This window comes from Haliotis rubra, unplaced genomic scaffold (genome assembly GCF_003918875.1).
Source record: "Haliotis rubra isolate DU_JTF1 unplaced genomic scaffold, ASM391887v1 Scf640, whole genome shotgun sequence".
Lineage (NCBI taxonomy): Eukaryota > Metazoa > Mollusca > Gastropoda > Lepetellida > Haliotidae > Haliotis > Haliotis rubra.
This window is the reverse complement of record NW_025767347.1, coordinates 387,711-411,978: the sequence shown is the minus strand read 5'-3', so window position 1 is coordinate 411,978 and position 24,268 is coordinate 387,711. Positions and strand designations below refer to the sequence as shown.

At 43.2% G+C, this 24,268-nt stretch overlaps 1 protein-coding gene across 3 annotated transcripts in view; it reads left to right on the top strand.

Moving 5' to 3' along the window:
- Positions 1-355: 355 nt before the first annotated feature.
- The window catches only part of LOC124256854, a 94,822-nt gene continuing 70,909 nt past the window's right edge, over positions 356-24,268 (top strand). For 2 of the 3 annotated variants that reach the window (XM_046690819.1, XM_046690822.1), the window contains exon 1: positions 356-704. The gene's annotated coding sequence lies outside the window, so the exon portion shown is untranslated. Of the gene's footprint in view, positions 705-14,399; positions 14,419-24,268 lie in introns of those variants that run through there. The other variant, XM_046690823.1, reaches the window with a different exon arrangement.

Genomic DNA, 24,268 nt, shown 5'->3' with positions numbered 1-24,268 from the left:
CTTAAATTTCAGTGTGGAATTTTGTTATTGTACACTACCACTCGAGTCTCCGACGCATAACTTTCGTTCTCGAAATTCGATTGAATAAAAATATTCCAAAACAGGCCGTGGTTAAGGAGAGTTTAACGTATCGGAAAATACAACAACATTCAACAGGGCTGTCTGAACAAATTACACGATCTTTATCTGAAAAAAAGTCTAACAGACAACGCATGCCTTTGGCTTTCCGTCAATCAGACACGACTGGCCCAGCGCTGGGGACAATAAAGGACTATTTTATTGAGTCAAATCTCCCCAGGCGAATCGATACAGTGAGCTATCTGAGTTATTCGTATTCGTACGCTCTACTTCCTCTCGCGCACAGCTCTCACCCTCCGTGGAAACAGTTCCTGCGGTTTGTTGTCGTTTGTCGTCTGTCCAAATCATGTCGTCTGCGCGGCTGACAGCAGACGTGAGTTGATGTAAACACCGCCTCCAGTGCTGTACGTGATAGATCGCCACTGTTGCTGACCTGCTGGACGTTGTCCATGTTAACTGGCCGTACTGACTTACAGAAGCCTGTCAGAAGTCCATGGATGTACAGTAATCCTCAGTGCTGTGACTGATGAACTTTACCCGTGTAGCATTTCTTCACGAGTAACATTTTGTGTGATCACCGGAGCCTGTCGCTACTGTCGTCAAAGCACCGCGCCCACATTTTTTAGGTGAGTGTCAATTTTAACAACGGGTTTTAACACCGGATGAGGCTCCTGAATATGATGTACAAAGTTAACACTCTCAAGACTTATACTATTATGGCGCAGTTTAATTACACTTATACTATTATGGCGCACTTTAATTACACTTATACTATTATTGCGCATTTTAATCACACTTATACTATTATACTACAAAAACCCATTACATATACGACATATACACCAGACATCTACTTTCAGCGCACGAAGGAACAATTTGATATCTCATGATTCATATTTTTAATGAAAAATCGATTTCTCCTTAAAATTATGCATCGTCCGGTCAGATTTCACGTCACTAATATCCTTGCTAAACCATATGTTTAATTGCCACGTATCGAGTTGAAACTTTGCGATACAGCCACGTGAAAAGTCAGCAATACTGATATATGCATCACATACTTATAAAGGTCTATAAGGTGAAGTGAAAACTATAACCGGGCTTGTAGATATGAAGACATTGTGATAGTTATCCGACATGTTCTATGTGTTCTAACGTGACCTCAGGCTATAGAAATAAAACCCATCTACATCTATGACGCATAAATGTACTGCACACAAATCATCAGACTATCTATTTTTGAAGTTCAGTACACAACAGAATGCAAGCTGTCAATCCGTCAACACAATAAATTCCTGTATATCACGGCGGTCCCTTTATACCGCGACACAATGCCCACATTGTGCGATATTGTAATGCATGGTTATTACATGCTCCAGGCCGTGCTTCAGCGCTTGATTGACATGCACGTATTTCAACAGGGCATTATGTCAGTTTCGCATGATTTCGTTGTCAAAAGCGACGAGTCTGTGAGTGAGTGAGTTTAGTTTTACGCCGCACTCGCAATATGGTGCGGTCTGTAAATAATCGAATCTGGACCAAAATATTCAGTGATCAAAAGCATGAGCATCTCTCTACGCAATTGGGATACTGTGACATGTGTCAACTAAGTCAACGAGCCTGACCACCCGATCCCGTTAGTCGCCTCATACGACAAGCATTGGTTGCTAAAGACCAATTCTAACCCGGATCTTCATGCACTGGTCAGTTTTGCTAAAATGGTACCTTAATTGGATGTTTTGTTTGTTTTGTCGTTGAATGTTGTAGTCGGTGATGTGTTCCAGGTATTTTGTCGTGTTCAAGAAATGTAATATAGAGACGTGCATGCATGTGTGTGTGCGTGCGTGCGCGCGCGCGCTTGATCTAGGACTAATGTCAGGTTTTAGAGACTATGACACAAACTAGATCAGAGTATTCAGGTTACGGAACATTAATCCACAGTCTGTCCACCCAATCCCCATTTTCGGGCATTTGAAACGTAATCATGGTGCACGCAGTACCTATTTTAACCAGTTTCTAAGCACGTTCACTGTTCGTGGAGAACGCTGTTTCTTAATGAGTACAAAATAGGAGCATATTAATGTTGCTAGTCATATTCATAACACTATTCATGATGGGAAAGTTGACAGTGTGTGCGTTTATATCTGGTGACTGACAATCAAAATGTAAATAGTGTTATATTTTCTTATTTTTGTTTTGTTTAACGCGTCATTCAGTGATATTCAAGTTATATGACGGCGGTCTGTCTGGACCAGACAAACCAGTGATTGATTGCATGAGCAGCGTCCGGCGTGTTCGGCTACAATGACACACCACCAACCAAGTCCCTTGTTTGGACCACCACGTTGTTGCCTCTTCAAACACTGTACCCATGTGGGAAAACGAACCGGTGCTGACGAGCGAACGCTTTAACCACTAGGCTACCCCAGCCCCTCCTAGAAATGAAGTAGGGGCGGCGGGGTTGTGATCGGAATGGAGCAGGGCAGTGTCCCCCTGTTGTCTTACGTAAAGTAATTCACTGGATTGAGTTATGTCCCTTAGGCATGCCAGAATCCTGTTATAATTATAATGGGTTTGGATCCATGCTTAATCCCAGTTATATCTAGGTGTCTCTGCATCTTTCTGATCTTGGTTTTCTCCAGAGTGGTAAACGTCTTATAGTTGCATCACTTCTGGCTATTCTCCCCAGTAAGGCTGCTGACAGTGACTGAAATTAGTTGATAGTGGCATTAAATCTCTCACTCACTCACTCACTCACTCACTGCAAAGACCTGGGTTCCATTACCCATATGGGTACAATTTGTGAAGCCCATTTCTGGTGTCCCTCGCCGTGATATTGCTGGAATATTGCTAAAAGCGGCGTAAACCTAAACTCACTCACTCACCGTAGAAATGAAGTCATCTGTTTTAACATCTATCTATATATATAGATAAAATCTCCGAATACTGCCCAGAACAAGGAACATTTTAGAGGTGGGACGAGCTAGATTCAGTTGGATTCGGTTGTAATATTTCTCCTGTGTCCGAGATACAACGTCATCTGTAACAGCTGAGATGGACCGCTGAAGACATCGCTGACAACTAACATGGCGTGCATGAATGACATGCTTTGACAACTCGAATGTACATCTCCTGTGACAGACAGCTGCTTGGCATGGGAATGTACACATTGATGTGTGTGATCACATCGCTGTCGGCATCGTCGCACACGTGCTGGTGCTGGGAATGTGACACCTGCATCCCCGGTAGCAGCTGCAGCGTCCCAGGTGGCCGAGTGGGTTAGATCTTAGTCTGTCTTACAGTCCCTTAACAATTATTTTCCCATCCTCCCAGCGAAACCTGTAATGCAACATCCCTAAATGAAGCAAGTCTCACAAGTGGGTGGCCGAGTGGGTTAGATCGCAGAGTGGCGATTAGATGCCTGGCTATGAGAGTGTGGGTTCAAATCCCAGATGGATACAAGAATCTGTATGTTGCTGAGAAAGTGTAAACACAAATATAACATATGTTACATTTGACCACTTTCTAAATGACAGTGTGTTTTCAAAGCAAACTAGACTGCATCTCCCTCGTAATTTGGCTCGTTTTCGATTTATGACGCGATTTATTTGTTATCAAGACCATCTTTTTTAGAGACTGTGAAAAGTCTAGACTTTTTTTATATTGTTCCAAATAGGTTGAATGCAAGCATACAGAGGAATATGCGTACATAACAGTTTGTGGGCTCAATAGAGATATAGTACATTAAATATCAATATCAACAGTAATATGTTTTGGTTGGCTAAAAACTTTCAAATTTATTTTTTCTTCTGGAAATGAATTTTTCAGCGGTGAATGTGTCTTTCAATATCAAGTAGTTATCAACTTTCAGAAAAAAACCCTCAAAGAGCATGCATCAAAATATTCATCTTAGCAGAGATGGGTATCATTAAGTCTAGACTTGGTCCTATCAGAGACCATTTATCTATTATATGGTCTCTGGTCCTATCTCATAATGAGGAGGTGGCCGATGTCGGGGTGGTCCTTGGTACATAACAACACATATCTGACCATTTGGAATTTGGTAATGGATGAATCATAAGACTCAGTTTATCTCGGAATCACATTACACGAGTAGCACCAATGGTAAATCATTCTGGCTCACAGACCCTGAACCAAGTATTTATCCTTCCGCCCTTTAGTCATTCCAAAGCTGAACATGAAGCAAGTCTAGGTTTTCCATGGGCTGCAAACTCACAAGAGCCCCTTACTGGTTCTCAAGAGAAGCTGGGCGGTGGGGTAGCCTAATGGTTAAGCGTCCGCTCGTCACGCTGAAGACCTGAGTTCGATTCCCCACATGGGTACAATGCCTGAAACCCATTTCTGGTGTCCCCCGCCGTGATATTTCTGGAATATTGCTAAAAGCGGTGTAAAACATACTCACTCACTTACAAGAAGTTGTTGTATCATAGCTATATTTCGTCAGAGACTGAGCCTTAGTCAGCTGGGGCGGTTGGGTGGCCTAGTGGTTACAGCGTTCGCTCGTCACGCCGAAGACCCGGTATCGATTCCCCACAATGTGTGAAACCCATTTCAGGTATCCCCCGCCGTGATATTGCTGGAACATTGCTAAAAGCAGCGTAAAACTAAACTCACTCCTCAATCAGCAAGGATTGCCTACTCGAGCCTCATGCCGCTCTAAAACTATTGCTATGCTTCTTCACATCCGTTTAAACGAAGTTCAGAAACACACACACACACCCCAACACCTTCCCACTCCCCACCCTACTTCAGTGTCGTGTGTAGGTACTCACTAACCCAAATCCGTATCATCCATCGGCTCCTCTGTCAAACTCCGGAAGTAGGAAATTGAGCTTTTTTCACGACCGGAGACATCCAAGGGAGATAACTATGCCCTTTACTTCAGTGATTCCAACGGTCGCCGGTAATGAGCGCCCCCAGAGATGGTTCTCCGCTAGGTGACGCATGTCGTTATTACGTGTCTTTGAAGTTAACAATCTCTTCCTCTGACAAAGGCAACAGATTGGCAGTGACACGCTTTTATTGTCGTTATCCGTCACGTATCTAGTGGAGAAGACCTCCAATATTTCCACCAGCTCGCAAACAAACAGGGCACTTACCACCCTTTGTTATCAGGCCAGAAATTGGAGGACATTTTCGATTACAGATTTGGGGAAATATCCCCCCGGCGACATCCGCGTTAGGAATGCCATTTATGAACAAAGGTTTGGTGATTTATGACTCTTAGGTACCTCCGTACATCAAAGAGGCGGGAGAATAGAAACTGACGCGATCTCCCGATCCGCGTTTTGTCAAATGGCCGGAATCGCTCTGTCCGTTGCACGATACCGTAGTCACCTCTCTGTCGTCTCACGATCAAAGCTCAGTGAGGAGGGCCCGGCTGGCTTGATGGTTACCCTAACGCTTACTCTTGTTGAAGGGGTGGTAGTCGGCACGGGTACTACAGATATGTACCCCAGGTATACAGAAATGTACCCAAAACAAAGTCAACATACAGAAACATACCCGGTACCCTAAACGGCGGACGAGTCCATAATCCGCAATCCAAAACCGAAACCGTATGTTGTTGTTCCCGTTCATATTCGTTACTGTGTATGCTCGTTTCTTTTAGAACTCAACCAAATGCATCTAATACAACAGTATGACAGTTCCGATCAAGAAAACGACAAGGTGCGGAATGGAATCGTCCAAGGGTACGTTTCTGTACACAGTGTAGTGCCCGTGACGACAACGACCCCGTCATTCTTACTCTTAGACTAACGGACCGCCTCCGTGGTGTAGTGGTTAGAGCGTCCGCCCGGAGAGCGGAAGGTCGCGGGTTCGATCCCCGACCGCGTCATACCAAAAGACGTTAAAATATGGTACTTGATGGTCCCTGCCTGGCGCTCGGCATTAATGTGTACAACAAGGACTGGTAGGCTCGGAGTCAGTATACTGTGTCTCAGTGGGGTATTCATGCTTCACTGCGGCATGGTATCTCAGTGGGCTAGCACTATAAAACCAGCTTCAGTCTGGGCTAGTACAAGCAGCCGCACATACACATACGCATGCACGTCGTCATATGAGCGAAATATTCTCAAGCATGACGTTAAACCCAATTTCACCTCACCTCTTAGACTAATGCTTAGTCTCTGAATATAAATAATTTTGATAGTAACAAACAAGCCCATTTAAATTGAAAAGGAGCCCTAGGGAGACCAGAGATTCAGAACCCGAGGAAATCTAGACTTGCTTTATTTAGGGCTTTAGCACTGCAGAGAGGGCTTGGCAGTAGGGAAAATAATGTGGTTCAGGGACTGTGAGACAGGCTATATTATATATAATCTTCATAGAACCTGAGAACATCAAGACTTGCTTCATCAAGGGCGCCGGCATTAGCACTGCAGAAATCACTGGATGGAAGGGAAAATAATGAAGTTCAGGGACTGCGAGACACACCGTAGACTTGCACAGGTCTCTAAGGTATAAATTAATAGTTTAAATGATAATTTCTGAAAAATGATAAAGACTCGGGTCCTTAGTGTACTGCCCGCTTATCTAGACTTACCTCTTGCAATGATTGATTTACTAAACATCCATGGGCTCAGCATTCAGTACAGCCTTGGAACTGCTAGACAGGCCTCTTCATGGACGGTGAGGGTTCCAGCAACGTTATAGTATATCAGAACGTTCAGAGCACCTCAACGACAAAACAACGTCAGTCAAGTCTATTCAGTGAGTGAGTGAGTGAGTTCAGGGGCTGTGGGGCAGACTGAGCCTCCATGTCGCGTGTAGTATTGGTGGGTAAAGTAGATGAGTATTGTTTTATGCCGTTTTTGATAATACTTAAGCAATATCACAACGAACACCAGTAAATTGCATGTTATAATACCCATGTGGGCAACCAAACCAGGACGTCATTGTGATTATGGAATACCTTACCGCTTCACTTCATGTTCCGACCCTCAATTTTAACAGAAGACACTGCGGGCCACTTGTTAAAATATTGATAATATTGATAACCTGTCGCTCACCATATATATATCGACACAGGCTCAACAAACTACGTTTGTAGGATATAACGATCTGTTAGGGGAGTCCCATGAACTTACTATATTGTTTGGTCTAAACGCGTATAACGAACTGGGGCGGTGGGGTAGCCTGGTGGTTAATGTGTCCACTTGTCACGCCAAAGTGAGTGAGTGAGTATGGTTTTACGCCGACTTTAGCAATATTCCAGCCATATCACGTCACGTCGAAGATCCGGGTTTGATTCCCCACATGAGTCGATGTGTGAAGCCCGTTTCCGGTCTCCCCCGACGTGATGTTGCTGCAGTATTTCTTAAAGCCGGCTTACAACTAAACTCACTCACGTATAACGGACTACGGTTATAATTAACGAACTGAAGCTAGTGGAATCGAACCGGGTCTCCGGCGTGACGAGCGAACGCTTTAACCACTAGGCTACCCCACCGCCCCCTTTAGTTCAGAGTGAGTGAATTTAGTTTTACGCCGCTCTCAGCAATATTCCAGCTATGTGGCAGCGGTCTGTAAGAAATCGAGTCTGAACCAGACAATCCAGTGATCCACAGCATGAGCATCGACCTACGCAATTGGGATACGATGACATGTGTCAACCAAGCCAGCGAGCCTGACCATCGGATCCCGTTAGTCGCCTCTTATGAAGTATGTATGTACGGAACCTCCGACCTTTAGCTCTCCAGATAGATGTATTCAACTGACCACGGATGTGACCTCTGGATATGTATTTCACGTCCACAGCGTGTCGCAAGGTCACCTGTAACGCCATGCTGTGTCAAATGTCAACATAATTTGTGGTGCAACATTTTAGTTATTTCGTTGTAAGTTTCCCAAACAAAAACCCTTTGCGAAAAGGTCACGCTTTAAAGGTCACCAATGGGAAGCTATTACGGACGAGAACAGGGCAATTTTCCTTTCACTTTTGGAGCCATAGCTTTTTGTAAAGTGAGCTAACTGACTCAGTTTGATCACGTGACACGGGAAGTGTGTATTTTAAATTGTTATATTTGTCTAGACGAGACAAACAGCCTGTCATCGTCGCTCGGCCTGCGGCGTAGTGGCAGACAACGGCGGCCTGTTGGTGTGTACCGCTGACATTCGCTGCGAGGTGTTTCACAGCCGTACCGAAACACCAGTGAGTGAGTGGGATGGGGTTGTTTTTGCCGCTTTTAGCAAGATTTCGGCAATATCACGCGCGGGACGCCAGGAATGGGCTTCACACATTGTACCCGTGTGGGGAACCCAGCCCATCGGCGTGACGAGCCAACACTTTAACCACAAGGCTTCCCCCATCAACCTCCCCTTCGATGGCGAATATAGTTTAATGCCCAGATTTTACCCGATCTTCAACCATCAACAAACAAACGGTTCTCTGACACATTGCAGAGAGAATTGTTTGCTAAAATCACATGGTACATACATGTCATACACAGGAAGTAAACGTGTACTATACAGTACATAAACAGGTCACATGGGTGTGGAATGTGACATCACAGCTCATACGACCCAGTAAGACACTCGTGTAATACAAACCATGGGTCTCATAGGCAGTTGTTCTCACTCTGGCGGGTCTAATGCGCCTATGATCGTGGTTCGAATCCCTGTTCCCTGTACAGCAAAGAGATCAACGTGGGAGGTCTGAATCACCTCGGCATTTTCGTCGACGTTAAGGGGCTGTGAGGTAGCCTTATTGTTAAAGCGTTCGCTCGTCACGCCGAAGACCCGGGTTCGATTCCCCACAATGTATGAAGCCCATTTCTGGCGTCCCGTGATATTGCTGGAATATTGCTAAAAGCGGCGTAAAACCATACTCACTCACTCACTCCGATGTTAAGACGACAAGCAGTGTTATTACTGAAAATACTGTTCAAAGTGGCGTTCGGGGCGGCGGGGTAGCCCAGTGGTTAAAGCATTCGCTCGTCACGCCGAAGACCCGGGTTCGATTCCCCACATGGGTACAATGTGTGAAGCCCAATTCTGGTGTCCCCCGCCGTGACATTGCTGGAATATTGCTAAAAGCGGCGTTAAACTAAACTCACTCACTCAAAGTGGCGTTCAACAAAACTCATTCACTCATTTCTATCTGACTTTCTTTATTATACATCGAGAATATAGCTGAGAGGGTGACAAGAACAGATCAAGACGACAAGGAGAAGCTACCAGACCGTGGATAACAGTGCCATTAACTGTCTGTTATCCATAAACTATCAAATAATGGATAAAAACATTCTTATCACATTATCCTGATCAGAACATATATATCCAGTAAAGCCCAAACCATACAATACCCACTCTCGACATCACTATTCCGTATTCAACGTTTACACCATTTCAAAGCGATGAAACGCCCGCCTTTTGTATTCAAAGTCGACCTGTTCGTCACATTTCATGCCTTCTGTCGCCATTGAATTCGTTTATTACCGAAAGGTCGTGCCCTCTGCGCCAGATATCATCTTATACGCTGTCTGCCTAACCAAACGTTCCTCGGGTTTCCGAAAAAGCCACTACCTTTTTAATCGTTCCCGCAAGGATGACTTACCATCGACAATGGGTTCGCTTCTCAAATGACATTCCCATAAGTGATCACGTTTCTGGTAGCCGTATGTCGACCTGACTCCCATTGTCGTAAAATGACGTTGGTAGAATGTCGTGATGATTTCTATCGCTTGTTACTTTTATCTAAGTAATGTGGTACGAGGCGCCCTCTGACACTGAATTCCTGTGTTAATATCTCCACTGATGGCGGGCTGTTAATGAATGCATGATACCAATCGTATGTCATTTGTTATCGACACACATCACTGACAACTTTGACGGTGAAATATGTACTGCGTTGCGTGATAAGCATTTTACAGACTTAGAGATTGCTTTGATGTTGATGATATCCGTTGTGTAATATAGAAGGCTATAATAACTGTTGTGCAGGCAGTCATTAACTGTTGTGCAAGCAGAACATTATATTAAGTGGTGTGCAGGCGAGATCCTGACACTTTGTGTGGTATAATACGGCCTGAAAATGGGCATGGTATAACAGGCCCATAATGTTGCTGAAAAACATCTCATGAAGGCATTATTATTTTTTCTTCGAGGCCAATTTTCAAGGAATGTGAAATATTTTTGTGGACTTCATAAGAAAAAAAAAACATGTCCTAATTACAAGTGAAGCAGGCATGCATTAAAACCAATTCCAATATTGGGGCGATGGGGTAGCCTAGTTGTTAAAGATTTCAATATCAAATGTTCTCGTCACGATATGGCTGAAATATTGCCGATTGTGACGTTAAATATTAACACACTCACTCACTCACTCACCTAGGTGGTTAAAGCGTTCGCTCGTCATGCCGAAGACCCGGGTTCTGTTTCCCACATAGGTATAATGTGTGAAGTCCATTTCTGGTGTCTTCCGCCGTGATATTGCTGGAATATTGCTAAAAGTGGCTTCAAACTAAACTCACCCATTCTCTTAAAATCAATGGCCACTTTAAAAAATGACAAGATTCAAGCTTTTCTGCGGTAAAATTATTCCCAAGAGACTGTTTTCTGAAGATATTGTTTCTGAAATGTGCGAGAACGCCTGTACATTTAAGACTGGACAGGCCGCTTACGTGGGTTGGTGGATGGAGCGCTCTCTAGGATACTCTCGGACCGTGGTCATACTTTGTGAAGTGTGATTGACTTAGTTTCATATAAAAAGACCGCCACTGTCTATTAACTGAATACAGCGTCTCTCCACCGCCCAGAGCAGTGTATTATCTGAGTGGGGTATCTATTAAACTGAGGCATTGAAGAATATAATAGACTCTATTGTACAAGGGACCTAAGGCACATGCTACAGATGTCTAGAAGTAGGACCACCTATGGTTGTTGTATATGTACATGTCCAGAAGTAGGACCACCTAGACTTGTTGTATATGTACATGTCCAGAAGTAGGACCACCTAGACTTGTTGTATATGTACATGTCCAGAAGTAGGACCACCTAGACTTGTTGTATATGTACATGTCAGAAGTAGGACCACCTAGACTTGTTGTATATGTACATGTCCAGAAGTAGGACCACCTAGACTTGTTGTATATGTACATGTCCAGAAGTAGGACCACCTAGACTTGTATATGTACATGTCCAGAAGGAGGACCACCTAGACTTGTTGTATATGTACATGTCCAGAAGTAGGACCACCTAGACTTGTTGTATATGTACATGTCCAGAAGTAGGACCACCTAGACTTGTTGTATATGTACATGTCCAGAAGTAGGACCACCTATGGTTGTTGTATATGTACATGTCCAGAAGTAGGACCACCTAGACTTGTTGTATATGTACATGTCCAGAAGTAGGACCACCTAGACTTGTTGTATATGTACATGTCCAGAAGGAGGACCACCTAGACTTGTATGTACATGTCCAGAAGTAGGACCACCTAGACTTGTTGTATATGTACATGTCCAGAAGTAGGACCACCTAGACTTGTTGTATATGTACATGTCCAGAAGTAGGACCACCTAGACTTGTTGTATTGTTGACCACCTAGACTTGTTGTATATGTACATGTCCAGAAGGACCACCTAGAGGACCACCTAGACTTGTTGTATATGTACATGTCCAGAAGTAGGACCAGACTTGTTGTATATGTACATGTCCAGTAGACTTGTTGTTGTATATGTACATGTCCAGAAGTAGGACCACCTAGACTTGTTGTATATGTACATGTCCAGAAGTAGGACCACCTAGACTTGTTGTATATGTACATGTCCAGAAGTAGGACCACCTAGACTTGTTGTATATGTACATGTCCAGAAGTAGGACCACCCATGTACATGTCCAGAAGTAGGACCACTAGACTTGTTGTATATGTACATGTTAGGACCACCTAGACTTGTTGTATATGTACATGTCCAGAAGTAGGACCACCTAGACTTGTTGTATATGTACATGTCCAGAAGTAGGACCACCTATGGTTGTTGTATATGTACATGTCCAGAAGTAGGACCACCTAGACTTGTTGTATATGTACATGTCCAGAAGTAGGACCACCTAGACTTGTTGTATATGTACATGTCCAGAAGTAGGACCACCTATGGTTGTTGTATATGTACATGTCCAGAAGTAGGACCACCTAGCCTGGTTGTTGTATATGTACATGTCCAGAAGTAGGACCACCTAGACTTGTTGTATATGTACATGTCCAGAAGTAGGACCACCTATGGTTGTTGTATATGTACATGTCCAGAAGGAGGACCACCTAGACTTGTTGTATATGTACATGTCCAGAAGTAGGACCACCTATGGTTGTTGTATATGTACATGTCCAGAAGTAGGACCACCTAGGGTTGTTGTATATGTACATGTCCAGAAGTAGGACCACCTATGGTTGTTGTATATGTACATGTCCAGAAGTAGGACCACCTAGACTTGTTGTATATGTACATGTCCAGAAGTAGGACCACCTATGGTTGTTGTATATGTACATGTCCAGAAGTAGGACCACCTAGACTTGTTGTATATGTACATGTCCAGAAGTAGGACCACCTAGACTTGTTGTATATGTACATGTCCAGAAGTAGGACCACCTAGACTTGTTGTATATGTACATGTCCAGAAGTAGGACCACCTATGGTTGTTGTATATGTACATGTCCAGAAGGAGGACCACCTATGGTTGTTGTATATGTACATGTCCAGAAGTAGGACCACCTATGGTTGTTGTATATGTACATGTCCAGAAGTAGGACCACCTATGGTTGTTGTATATGTACATGTCCAGAAGAAGGACCACCTAGGGTTGTTGTATATGTACATGTCCAGAAGTAGGACCAAATTATGGTTGTTGTATATGTACATGTCAGAAGGAGGACCACCTAGACTTGTTGTATATGTACATGTCCAGAAGTAGGACCAATTATGGTTGTTGTATATGTACATGTCCAGAAGGAGGACCACCTAGACTTGTTGTATATGTACATGTCCAGAAGAAGGACCACCTATGGTTGTTGTATATGTACATGTCCAGAAGGAGGACCATCTAGACTTGTTGTATATGTACATGTCCAGAAGTAGGACCAAATTATGGTTGTTGTATATGTACATGTCCAGAAGGAGGACCACCTAGACTTGTTGTATATGTACATGTCCAGAAGAAGGACCACCTATGGTTGTTGTATATGTACATGTCCAGAAGTAGGACCACCTAGACTTGTTGTATATGTACATGTCCAGAAGTAGGACCAATTATGGTTGTTGTATATGTACATGTCCAGAAGTAGGACCACCTAGACTTGTTGTACATGTGCATGTCAAGAAGTAGGACCACCCAGGGATGTTGTATATGTACATGTCCAGAAGTAGGACCACCTAGGGTTGTTGTACATGTACATGTCCAGAAGTAGGACCACCTAGGGTTGTTGTACATGTGCATGTCCAGAAGTAGGACCACCCAGGGTTGTTGTATATGTTAATGAATGTTAACATGTATACGTGACCAGTGGATGTTTACACGTGTATAGACTGTTGGTGTTTGTACACATGTGGTGTTTGTACACATGTACAGACTGTCGATGTGTGCGCATGTACTGTTTAACAAACAAGTATCACAGGCTCCCGCGAAGAGCAGTGTGACCGAAGTTGAGCTTCTATGTGCTGCAGGCGATTGTACTCGACATGTCTGCAGTCGCGCCATTTAGTTGTAAATGTATTCAGTTCAGCGTTAGTGAACTACAAAAGCCTCCTGGACCATGAATATGTTTATACGAGCAAGGTGCTTGTTGCTCGGTACATAAGTACTTACCAAGAGGCTTAGGAACTGTTTGGATGAAGTGGTCGATACACTGCCTGTGTTGAAAAAGCACATGCAAAGTTGAACGTTTTTCGAGCAAAGCGGATGTTGAATATATCATAGAGAACGAAAGTTTACCTCTGGAGCCAGAAAACGATGCATAATTTTAACAATTGAATCATTGCGAATATCTAAATCTGGAATCACGAAGTGAAAGCTTGGTCCCTTCGTATTTCTTCTTCATTGATTGTTTTTCGGTTGTGTCGAACCTTGGATAACTCGAATTAGTTACTTAGACCCCCTCAACTTCGACACAAGCAGTACTCGAATTATTTACTTAGACCCCTACAACGACACAAACGGTGTTAGGCTATATATGACTAATCAAAGGATCATAAATCTGCATAGTAAATTGGAGCGCTTTCGACGACCTCATAATATAGCAGTAATGGTGCTGGTGGCGTAAAACATCATTCACTCACTCATTCAGGGTCGAGACGTTCTCCTGTGTACTTCCTCAAGAATAAGGTAATGTTATTTTAGGCCAAGATGGGTGAGTGTGTTCGACTCCAGAGAGCTGGGTGTCTACCCTGCAGCACATATGGTTCAACCGTGTTCGTAACATACCTCTTTTCACCCAGCAGTTAACGGGTACCCGGTAGGAGGAGATATATGACGTTTCTGACGCCTAACGATCATCTTGGGTGGTACAGTTGCCAGGGAGCTGAGAATAAATATCGAGGGTAATAGAAATAGTGTAGCTTTATAATGAGTGAGTGGGGTTTTAGGTTTACTTTTAGCAATATTCTAGCAATATACAGAAATGGGCTTCACACATTGTATCAATGTGGGGAATCGAACCTGGGTCTTCGGCGAAACGAGCGAACGCTTTAACCACCAGGCTACCCGACCTCCCATGCAGCGCTGTAAAGCATACCCAGGGTGACTAAAACTTTACAAAAAACATATTTATATATATCTTGGTCTCCAGCCGACTCGAGATAAATTGAACACATAATATGACTGTCAATAAACATGATATGTCAAGTATGTCGAATCCGCCCAACGATTCACGTTGCACGTCACGTCTCCTAAGGTTGGGGTAAGCCTCTCCCTGCACTGGTTTCAACACGCATGACCGTCCTCAAGACCCGTTCCAAAGGTCTACTTTACGACAATGTAGACTTTACGACAATAGCTCTTGACGGTTTATGGCGTGTAATCTCGGATTCACGACATGGCCTTCTTGGCGAAACTTCAGTTTCCTCGAAAGTTCAAAGGGAGGGCGTTTTGGACTCTTCACAAAGTAAACGTACTTATACATGCCTTTACATATTATTTTCGAGAATGACGGCAGGTTTGAGAAGTTGTGTATTGTCTGTCCAAATAAAGGGAAATGCATTTGCATGTGGGTAACTGTTTGAACGTCAGTTGGAGTATATGTTGCTATACACAGCTGGAAATGTAACGCTCCGCCCCTTCTTTTCCTAGGTTCATCATTATATTTCAGTATTAAGGGGGCGGTGGGGTAGCCTAGTGGTTAAAGCGTTCGTTCGTCACGCCGAAGACCCGGGTTTGATTCCTCACATGGGAACATTGTGTGAAGTTCATTTCTGGTGTCCCCGGCTGTTATATTGCTGGAATATTGCAAAAAGCGGCGTAAAAATAAACTTAACACTTACTCAGTATTAAGGCCCACGAGTGAGTGAATATTGTTTTACGTCTTTTAGCAATATTCCAATATACACTTGTCACGCTAAACACTCGAGTTTGATTCCCTACATGGGTACAATGTGTGAAGCCCATTTCTGATTTCCCCCCGCCATTTCTGATTTTCCCCCGCCGTGATATTGTTGGGGGGGGGATTAAAAATAGTCTCTCACTAACTCACTAACTCCAAGCGTTATTGGGCTTCCGGAAGTGTCAGCAAATCTCTGCTCCACACGGCTGCCAAACAGAATCCGTATAAACCCTTCAGTAAACATAATCAACCCCAAGTGGGACCCTGTGTTGATTTACCCAGATCAGCCGCTATCGACACCTGTCAACAGGACAGCTGAGAGAGACTAGCATAACGCTTTGTCCCTGAAAACGTATCGTTTCGCTGAAGGGGTCGGCACGGGTACTACGGACTCACCGAAATTTCCCTACATGAACAACCTCCGCAATTTCCAAGGAATGTACCCTATCCAAAATCAGAATACAGAAACGAACCCTAGGACGATTCCATTCTGCATTGTGTTGTTTTCTAGATCTTTAGCCTAGTGGTTAAAGCATTTGATTGGCTCGTCACGCCGAAGATGGGCATGTTTGGTTCGAATTCAGAGACTAAGCATTAGTCTATTTAGGGTCCATTACCACATGGGGAACAATGTGTGACAGCCGACATTTCTGGTGTCCCCGTATTGTTTTGGAAATTGACTGGAATATTCCTTTATTTTTAATTACCGGGTATCTGTAAACCAAACGTTTATTTCAAGTAAGTCAGTCAGACCAGTCATCGACCCCCATTGTCTAGTGGTTAAAGCGTTCGCTCGTCACGCTGAAGACCCGGGTTCGAATCCCCACATTGGTACAATGTGTGAAGCCCATTTCTGGTGTCCCCCGCCGTGATGTTGCTGGAATATTGCTAAAAGCGGCGTAAACCAAACTCAGTCAGTCAGCCAGTATCCCCCATTGCATTGATCGATGCACGTGGAGTCAATCACTGGATTGTCTGGGCGACATTCTATTGTTTACAGATCGCTGTTATATAGTTGAAATATTGCTGAGTGCAGCGTTTTACAACAAACGATAAAACATATGTATGTGTACTGTTGTTTAGTGTTCGTGTTCCTAATGCCTGCCAGGGTCGTATGTACTATATGTCTTGCATATCAAATATGAAGGACCACTTCCACTACATCCAGCAACAGCGAACTGACGTATTATATATTTCCGAAATGACACATATACCAGTCTTTGATCTTCAGACAGGGAGTTATAGATATCGATCAGTTGATACAAAGAAACAAGTGTGGATAATGACTGCACAGATGCTTGTTTCTAAGGTTACGGAACTGTCGAGGCAATATGGTTATTTTTCAAATGTCACTTTTGCGATACTTTTAAGAGAGATGAGATAAAGAGGATGGAAGATCGGTAAGTAACAATGGCTAAAGGGCAGCTGGGTAGCCTAGTGGTTTAAGCGTTCACTCACCTTGCCGAACACCCGGGTTCGATTCCCTTATAGGTACACTGCGTGAATCCATTTTCCTCTTGCCTCGTTTCGTGTTATGAATGTATCTTACAACCACAGTTTGTCTGGGGTTTTTTCACGCTATTTTAAAAAGAAGTTCCAACACTCAGTGTACAGATGGGTATTTGAGTTGACCGTGAGGTTTAGTGTTCTACGTAGCCTTGCTCCAAGGCTTAACTGAATGCCGAGACCATGGATGTATAGTAATTCTATCCTTCGAAGAGGCAAGTCTAGATAAGCGCACAGTGCATCTAAGGACCCCAGTCTGTTATTTATTATTTTTTAGAAATTATAATTTAGACTATTAACTTTGACCTAAGAGACTTCTCAGACCCAAGAGCTCTTCGCAGACCGGCAGCTTAGTGTGTGGGGTAGGTGTGGGTGTGGATGGGGGTGGAGATGGGGATGGGGGTAAGATCTTGGTTATGTATCACGTTACCAGAATCTCTACAACTTGCCTCCATAGTACCATGAACTAGCCTTTAAAACAACGCGTTGCTAAAGCTGTACGAGACTAACTAGTCTGTCTCACAGTCCCTGAACCACATTATTTTCCCTACTGCCAAGCCCTCTCTGCAGTGCTAAAGCTCTAAATAAAGCAAGTCTAGATTTCCTCAGGTTCTGAATCTCTTGTCTCCCTAGGGCTCCTTTTCATTATAAATGGGCTTGTTTGTTACTATCAAAATTATATATATTCAGAGACTAAGACTTAGTTTAGAGGCTTACGTAAACGCTTAGCACTGAATAATTTTTCTAGAAACATATCTTCATTAAATGAAAAGATTCTCCAGTGAGATGGGAGACTCCCGATGAGATCTAGACTTGCTTCATTTAGCTTTTAACATTGCAGAAATGGTTGGGTGGAAGGAACATCAAGCGGTTCAGGGACTGAGAGACAGACTGGGGCTGTATTAACGAGCTGTGTTTTCCGATAAAGCTGAGTTGTTATTTTAACCCGGCCATGTCATGTTTATCGTGTTGGTCCTGGTTAAATGTACATTCTTGCTTAATCTCTCCTCCTCCTTCCGCCCAACGTCGACAGCTTTACAGTGGGGATAGCACAGGTTGCTGAGATGATTATGGCGGGCATGAATGGCCAGTATGTGCAGGAACATGCTGTTCTTGCTCGTTTGAAGGAACACCTTGATAGTGAATACCCCCGTGAACACCGACACACGTGGCGTGTTCCACGCGAGATGAATTACTCCGCACCACGAAGCACCAGATAACACGTGTGGTACCGTGCAGTATAAACATTTACACGTGAATGTGTTGTTATTGCAACAACGTGGCTCTATGATCCACACTAAGTTCCCTACGCCGGCAATTTAGGAAAATAAATAGTTGGGTTTTTTAACTTAGTTTTCAAAACAATATACAATCAGAGACTCTCGGGAGGTCAATACCCGTTTTATGAACGAGGACATATCGAACGAATTTGTCTGTAAAAAGCTTATCATGTTTATCATCTCAAACTGACCTCTGAAGAAGATCTGTGTGAGATCATGCGATCTTTCCAAGATCACAGTACTTTATATACCATAATGACGTCATTTGGTATATGACGTCACGGTAAAATGACATCACTAACCTCCCGGCTTGTGAGACTGATAAGTTGTATTTTGTGCCCGAAGGGAGTATTATTACTGTTTTCAAACTGCAAAAGCTGGAAGAATGATGCTGGTTGGTGAATCTAATCTCAGCCTCGTTTCTTATTATTTCAAATATATCAGCATCCGTTGCTGGAAGTTTTACCGACTTTCGCAGATATACTTTCATATCAAAAGACACTGTTGTGACATTATACAATTACAGACTGGTGAATTCGGTCAATACCTGTTTTTATGGACCGAAAAGGACCCGCGGACGGAGGACCCGCGGACGGAGGACCCGCGAAAAGCAATCGTCATCGGTCAATATTTGCTTTTCGCGGGTCCTCCGTCCGCGGGTCCTTTTCGCGGCTCCTCGGTCAATATAGCTTTTCGCGGGTCCATAAAAACAGGTATTGACCGAATTCACCAGTCCATATTGTTTTATTATGTAACTACCGAAAAAAAGCTTCTAAAAACCAAAACATGTCCACTTAGTCAAGAAAAGTAATTTTATTTTCGCTACAAACCGATAACGTTATGTCAACAATACTGTGATATGTAACCAATAGAATGACGTCATAGCTTGACGTCAAAATCTATTTTTAGTAACTCAAGTCAATATGACCTGGGCCTAGATTTTCGAAGCTCCTTTAGCGCTAAGATAGTCGTAAGTGCCATACATTAACTTATAATTACGACTATCTTAGGGCTAAGAGAGCTTCGAAAATCTAGGCCCTGGGTTGGAATCAATATGCTTTTCTGTCGACAGTCACGTGGCCGCCTCTAGAACAATCAGGTAGCCGGGAAAATATGCTTACATGGTAAACTCTTTAACACCTCACCCTGTCTCACAGTTGTAAATCGCTTCAACGGTGCCACAATATTATTTACAACTGGGAATGGAATAGAGTTTTTTTAAATTCAACTTTGGAATGTGTCAGCTGACATTTGATGTATATTTAGAGTGATCAACGGGTGTATATACACTTTATAGATAGTGACAAGACAAGGCGTGTGATCTGCTGACTGGAAGCGAACAGGAATAAGGTGACTTGAAGGGACGTGTAATCTTATGACACAAATTACCCTGTAATCAACAATGTGAAAAGATATTATGCGCGTCTGAGTTCCACACCATGTCGGACGTCACTGTAATATTTTAAGCCCGTCAGGATCCGGGTTAGATTTGGTCTTCAGCAACACATACTTGTCGTAAGAGGCGACTAACATGATCAAGTGGTCAGGGTCACTTACTTGGTTGTTGCATGTCATCTTATCCTAAATGCGCAAGTCGATGCTCGTGATATCAATCACTAGATTGACTGGTCAAGTCTCCATTCTTTTCCGAATATATTGTCCAAATATACGTCCGACAACAAACAATCAAATACACAAACAAACAAAGCAACATCCCGCCGACATGTGATCAAACTGTATGCACGCTGATCAAAGGGCACTGATCCTAACTCACTGCCTGGTGTCCCCCGCCGTGGTATTGCTGGAATATTGTTAAAAGCGGCCAAAAACTAAAGTCACTCACTCACTCACCCTAACTCACTGACTGATCTCGCGTTAAAGCCCGCTGTGAGATATGCATCTCCACCATGGTATCATATTACACTGGTTAATGGATCAATAAGCATTCAAATTAAATTCTCTACTCCCTGGGGAATATACAATCCAAAGTAGCGGAATTTCGTGCAGCTAATCATCCGTACAACGAAGGTAATGAGTCAAAACCAGCAGAACGCCGGCAGTTTCGAAGTCAATATTGAACCTTCTCATGAATAATCGATGGCAAATTCTACTTTTCCGCTGAAGAAATACCTCAGATCGTACCGTTATCATATAGACCTGATATCCCGTCCGCCGCACAAGTCAATGAATTATCGATTTCTATACTCTCTGAAATTAATCATTGATCCCAAGTCAAAACACCGTGTTTACCAAACCTGTCCGTAAAACGAAATACCTCGGCTCCAAATCCGACTACTGAAATCCTCTTTTAATCGCTCCTAAACCCAATCACGTGACCCAACGTCTCGTCAATCCTTCCCAATTGACATGTTATTTCAGAATGAATCAACGTGTCATCAAAATTCCTTTCCCACCAAGAAACCCTACCTCCGAGCAACCGAGATAAACTCATAAATCTACCCGTTTAACGTGTTTTGTTTACAAGGACATCAACTGGCGGCTTAAAGGGCGAGGATAATAAACTGTCGCAGCGCAATGAGACGGTCGGGTTTCGCAACAGGATGAGTTAACCGGGTGGGCCGTTGTAATTTGGGGACAATTTATGACATGTTTGTTCTCCGACGGAACAATCACCTCACGCGTGATTTATTTTCTAAGATTGTTTCTCTTTGCCTTGGTAAAACTATTCCTCTTGGCACGCCTTTGTGGAAGGTATTATTGTCGACTTTTATTTCTGTGACCGTGGATGACTTCGTGTTTGAGACAATACTTATCTTGCACGTGTCACCATTGCGTGTGTCATGTCTGTTAGTCCCAGGAAGGAAAACGCCGCCGGTTAGGGTAGGGTGATATGTATACCCTGGATAGAGATAACCTATCCTTGATTCGGTGTATTCTGTGTCGGTATTTATTTTGTAATATTTATACACATCTTCCTAAATACCTGACATACCGCCAATACATGTGTCGCGTTCAAGATTTATGCACCCATGCACCTGAGTGCGTGTCCGGCTGCTTGTGTGTGCGCAGGTGCGTGCGTAAATGCGTGCGTAGGTGCGTGCGTGTATCTCCACAGTTATAATGCCTGAATACTTACATGAAGACTCATTCTCACCGTCAACTTTATTATCAAGTGAAAAATGAGATAAAGCCGTACATGTTTTAGATATTTGTATTGAAGTACAACAATGTTTGTGACATGCAAGTCACAATCAAAACACTTTTCAAAATATTTACGTTGTTTGTTTGAAAGTAATAGGTAAAATAACGCAAGTGTGTACTTTCTTTAATGCGTCAGTTTATGTTCCTGGTGCATGTTTTTTCGTTGCGCCGATCACTGAGTTCCCACGTGGCTTATGATTGGCGGAGTAATCTGATTTGTCTCATAACACCTCTTCACATATGTTATCCTCGACGCCAATTAGTTTTTAATACAGATAAAGTGTCAGAAGTAGAACGATTTCCGATAAACCCCAACTTATATTGCCATATTAGCGTATGGTTATTGATAAAGTCTACCGCCAGGTGATCTCCACGACGAACTCAGTATGCAACCTTACGAGGACCCAATACGAGGAGCAGGTGTCCAAGCACATTCTGTAAGGTACGGTGATAACGAACTCAAGAGCACTACTTCTTTTAGTTCGTTATAACCGTCGTTCGACTAAAATATGTAGCAAACGGCCGGGACCTTTAAAAGCTGTTAAACAATTCGTGATATCCGTATGTTCGTTACAAGAGTGTTTGTTCAAATAAATACGGTGTAATGTGAAGTGTGGTCGTCGAATTCTCATAACAAGTACTGCCTGGTCCAAAACGAGGCTTACATTTTCGCTTTGTGGTCTCAACGCAAGTCCTGACTGTCATGTTTAACACTGGTTCCAATGAAACGTATTTAGTCCACGTGTAACTTCGGATCTGCCGGCCTTTGAGATCCGATCAATGACGTCCTTTAAGCATAAATGTTGCAGTATACTCGAATCATCTCCCAACAATAACACAGCGACGACGGCGACGATGATGTTGATAATGATGAACGAAATAATAATATTTGCTCTTATGGTGAAAATGTCAACAGTATTCGTTGATAGTATCAAAGTTCACATGAAATGAGTTGACATTTTTCTGTGTTTCGAACCCAGGCAAATCCCTTGTCACAACGCGTGTGTACACAAACGATCAAGCTGGATAAACCCGCCGACAATATTTGATAACATGCATTCATTTAAATTACAAATACACTTTATCGAGACAAATCAACCTCTCTAAATGCATGGCTGAACTCGTATTAAATCCGATCAAATTTCGGTATTATCCAAATCGAGGGGAACATCGGCATAAAATAAGCGAAAAAATGGACAGCGTGTTTTTATTATTGAAAAAAGACCTGGACAGCAATGTTGCGTGTTTTTGACGTAACTAATAATTGCCAGTTTGATTACTGGGATCCCTCGCTACGATTCCTTATCATAATAATTCTGATATCGATGATATCATCAAGAATTATTGCCTTTTTATTGCGGCCCGGGAATCAACAAGCAAAGAATGTCGAGTGTCTTTACTACATTGAAGAACAGTGATCTTCGACCAGAGAGGCTTGAGACACGAGGTTAAGCCGTCTCGGGGCGCTGATTGGACAAAAGCTTACAAAGATGGCGGCCGTGGCGTGCACCGGGCTAATATTATGAAGTGTTTTGAATAAATGCTATTCAGCCCGGCTAATAAAGAGAGCGAGTTATGACAGAAAGCGTGCATTGAGGTAGAGGTCGGCCGAGGTCGAAGATAAAATGTAAAACTCGAAAAGATTTACTTTGTAGCCTCGTAGCCTATTGAATTCGGAACAGTCACGGATTCGAGCACGGGTCGCGTTTTGTGAATAGAGTGGCCTTGCGTGATTAGGTGGATATATTTGACATAAAAGAACAATGCAAAAATTGAGATTGGAAATTTGAAAAGACGCAAAGAAAGAACTTGATTTCCTTTTTCACTTTGTTGTAACAAATGTTGCAAGTTGTAATTACTTCTGTGAGACATAGCTTATTCACGGGTGCTGGGAGAGAGTGACTGTCCGCCTTTGAAAGTCATCACGTTTCATGATTCCCTTTGATGATCAACTGGTGGTGGAGTTATTCGCCATCGCCAAACAGTCATTATTTGTCCCAATCTGAATAAATGAATAATTCTATTGAACCGACGGACTGAGTTTAGTTTTACGCCGCTTTTAGCAATATTCCAGCAATATCACTGTGGTGAACATCAGAAATACGCTTGGCTTCACACATTGTACCCATGTGAGGAATCGAACCCGAGCTTCGGCGTAACGAGCGAACGCTTTTGTGAGTTCTTATAATATCCAACTGTTGCGGGTAGAGGATTTAAAACTTTCAACTCGATCCAGTGGTTTCAAAATGTCCTTTAATCACAAGTTCCAAGCTTTTCTTATGACACTGCTAAATTCAGTGAACACATTAAAAGAATAACAGTAGCTAACCACTAACTTAACAGTGACTAGACAATGACTGGACAGTGGCTGGACAATGGCTGGACAGTGACTGGACAATGACTGGACAGTGGCTGGACAATGACTGGACAGTGGCTGGACAGTGGCTGGACAGTGGCTGGACAATGACTGGACAATGACTGGACAGTGGCTGGACAATGACTGGACAATGACTGGACAGTGACTGGACAGTGGCTGGACAATGACTGGACAGTGACTGGACAGTGACTGGACAATGACTGGACAATGACTGGACAGTGGCTGGACAGTGGCTGGACAATGACTGGACTGGACAGTGACTGGACAGTGGCTGGACAGTGGCTGGACAATGACTGGACAGTGGCTGGACAA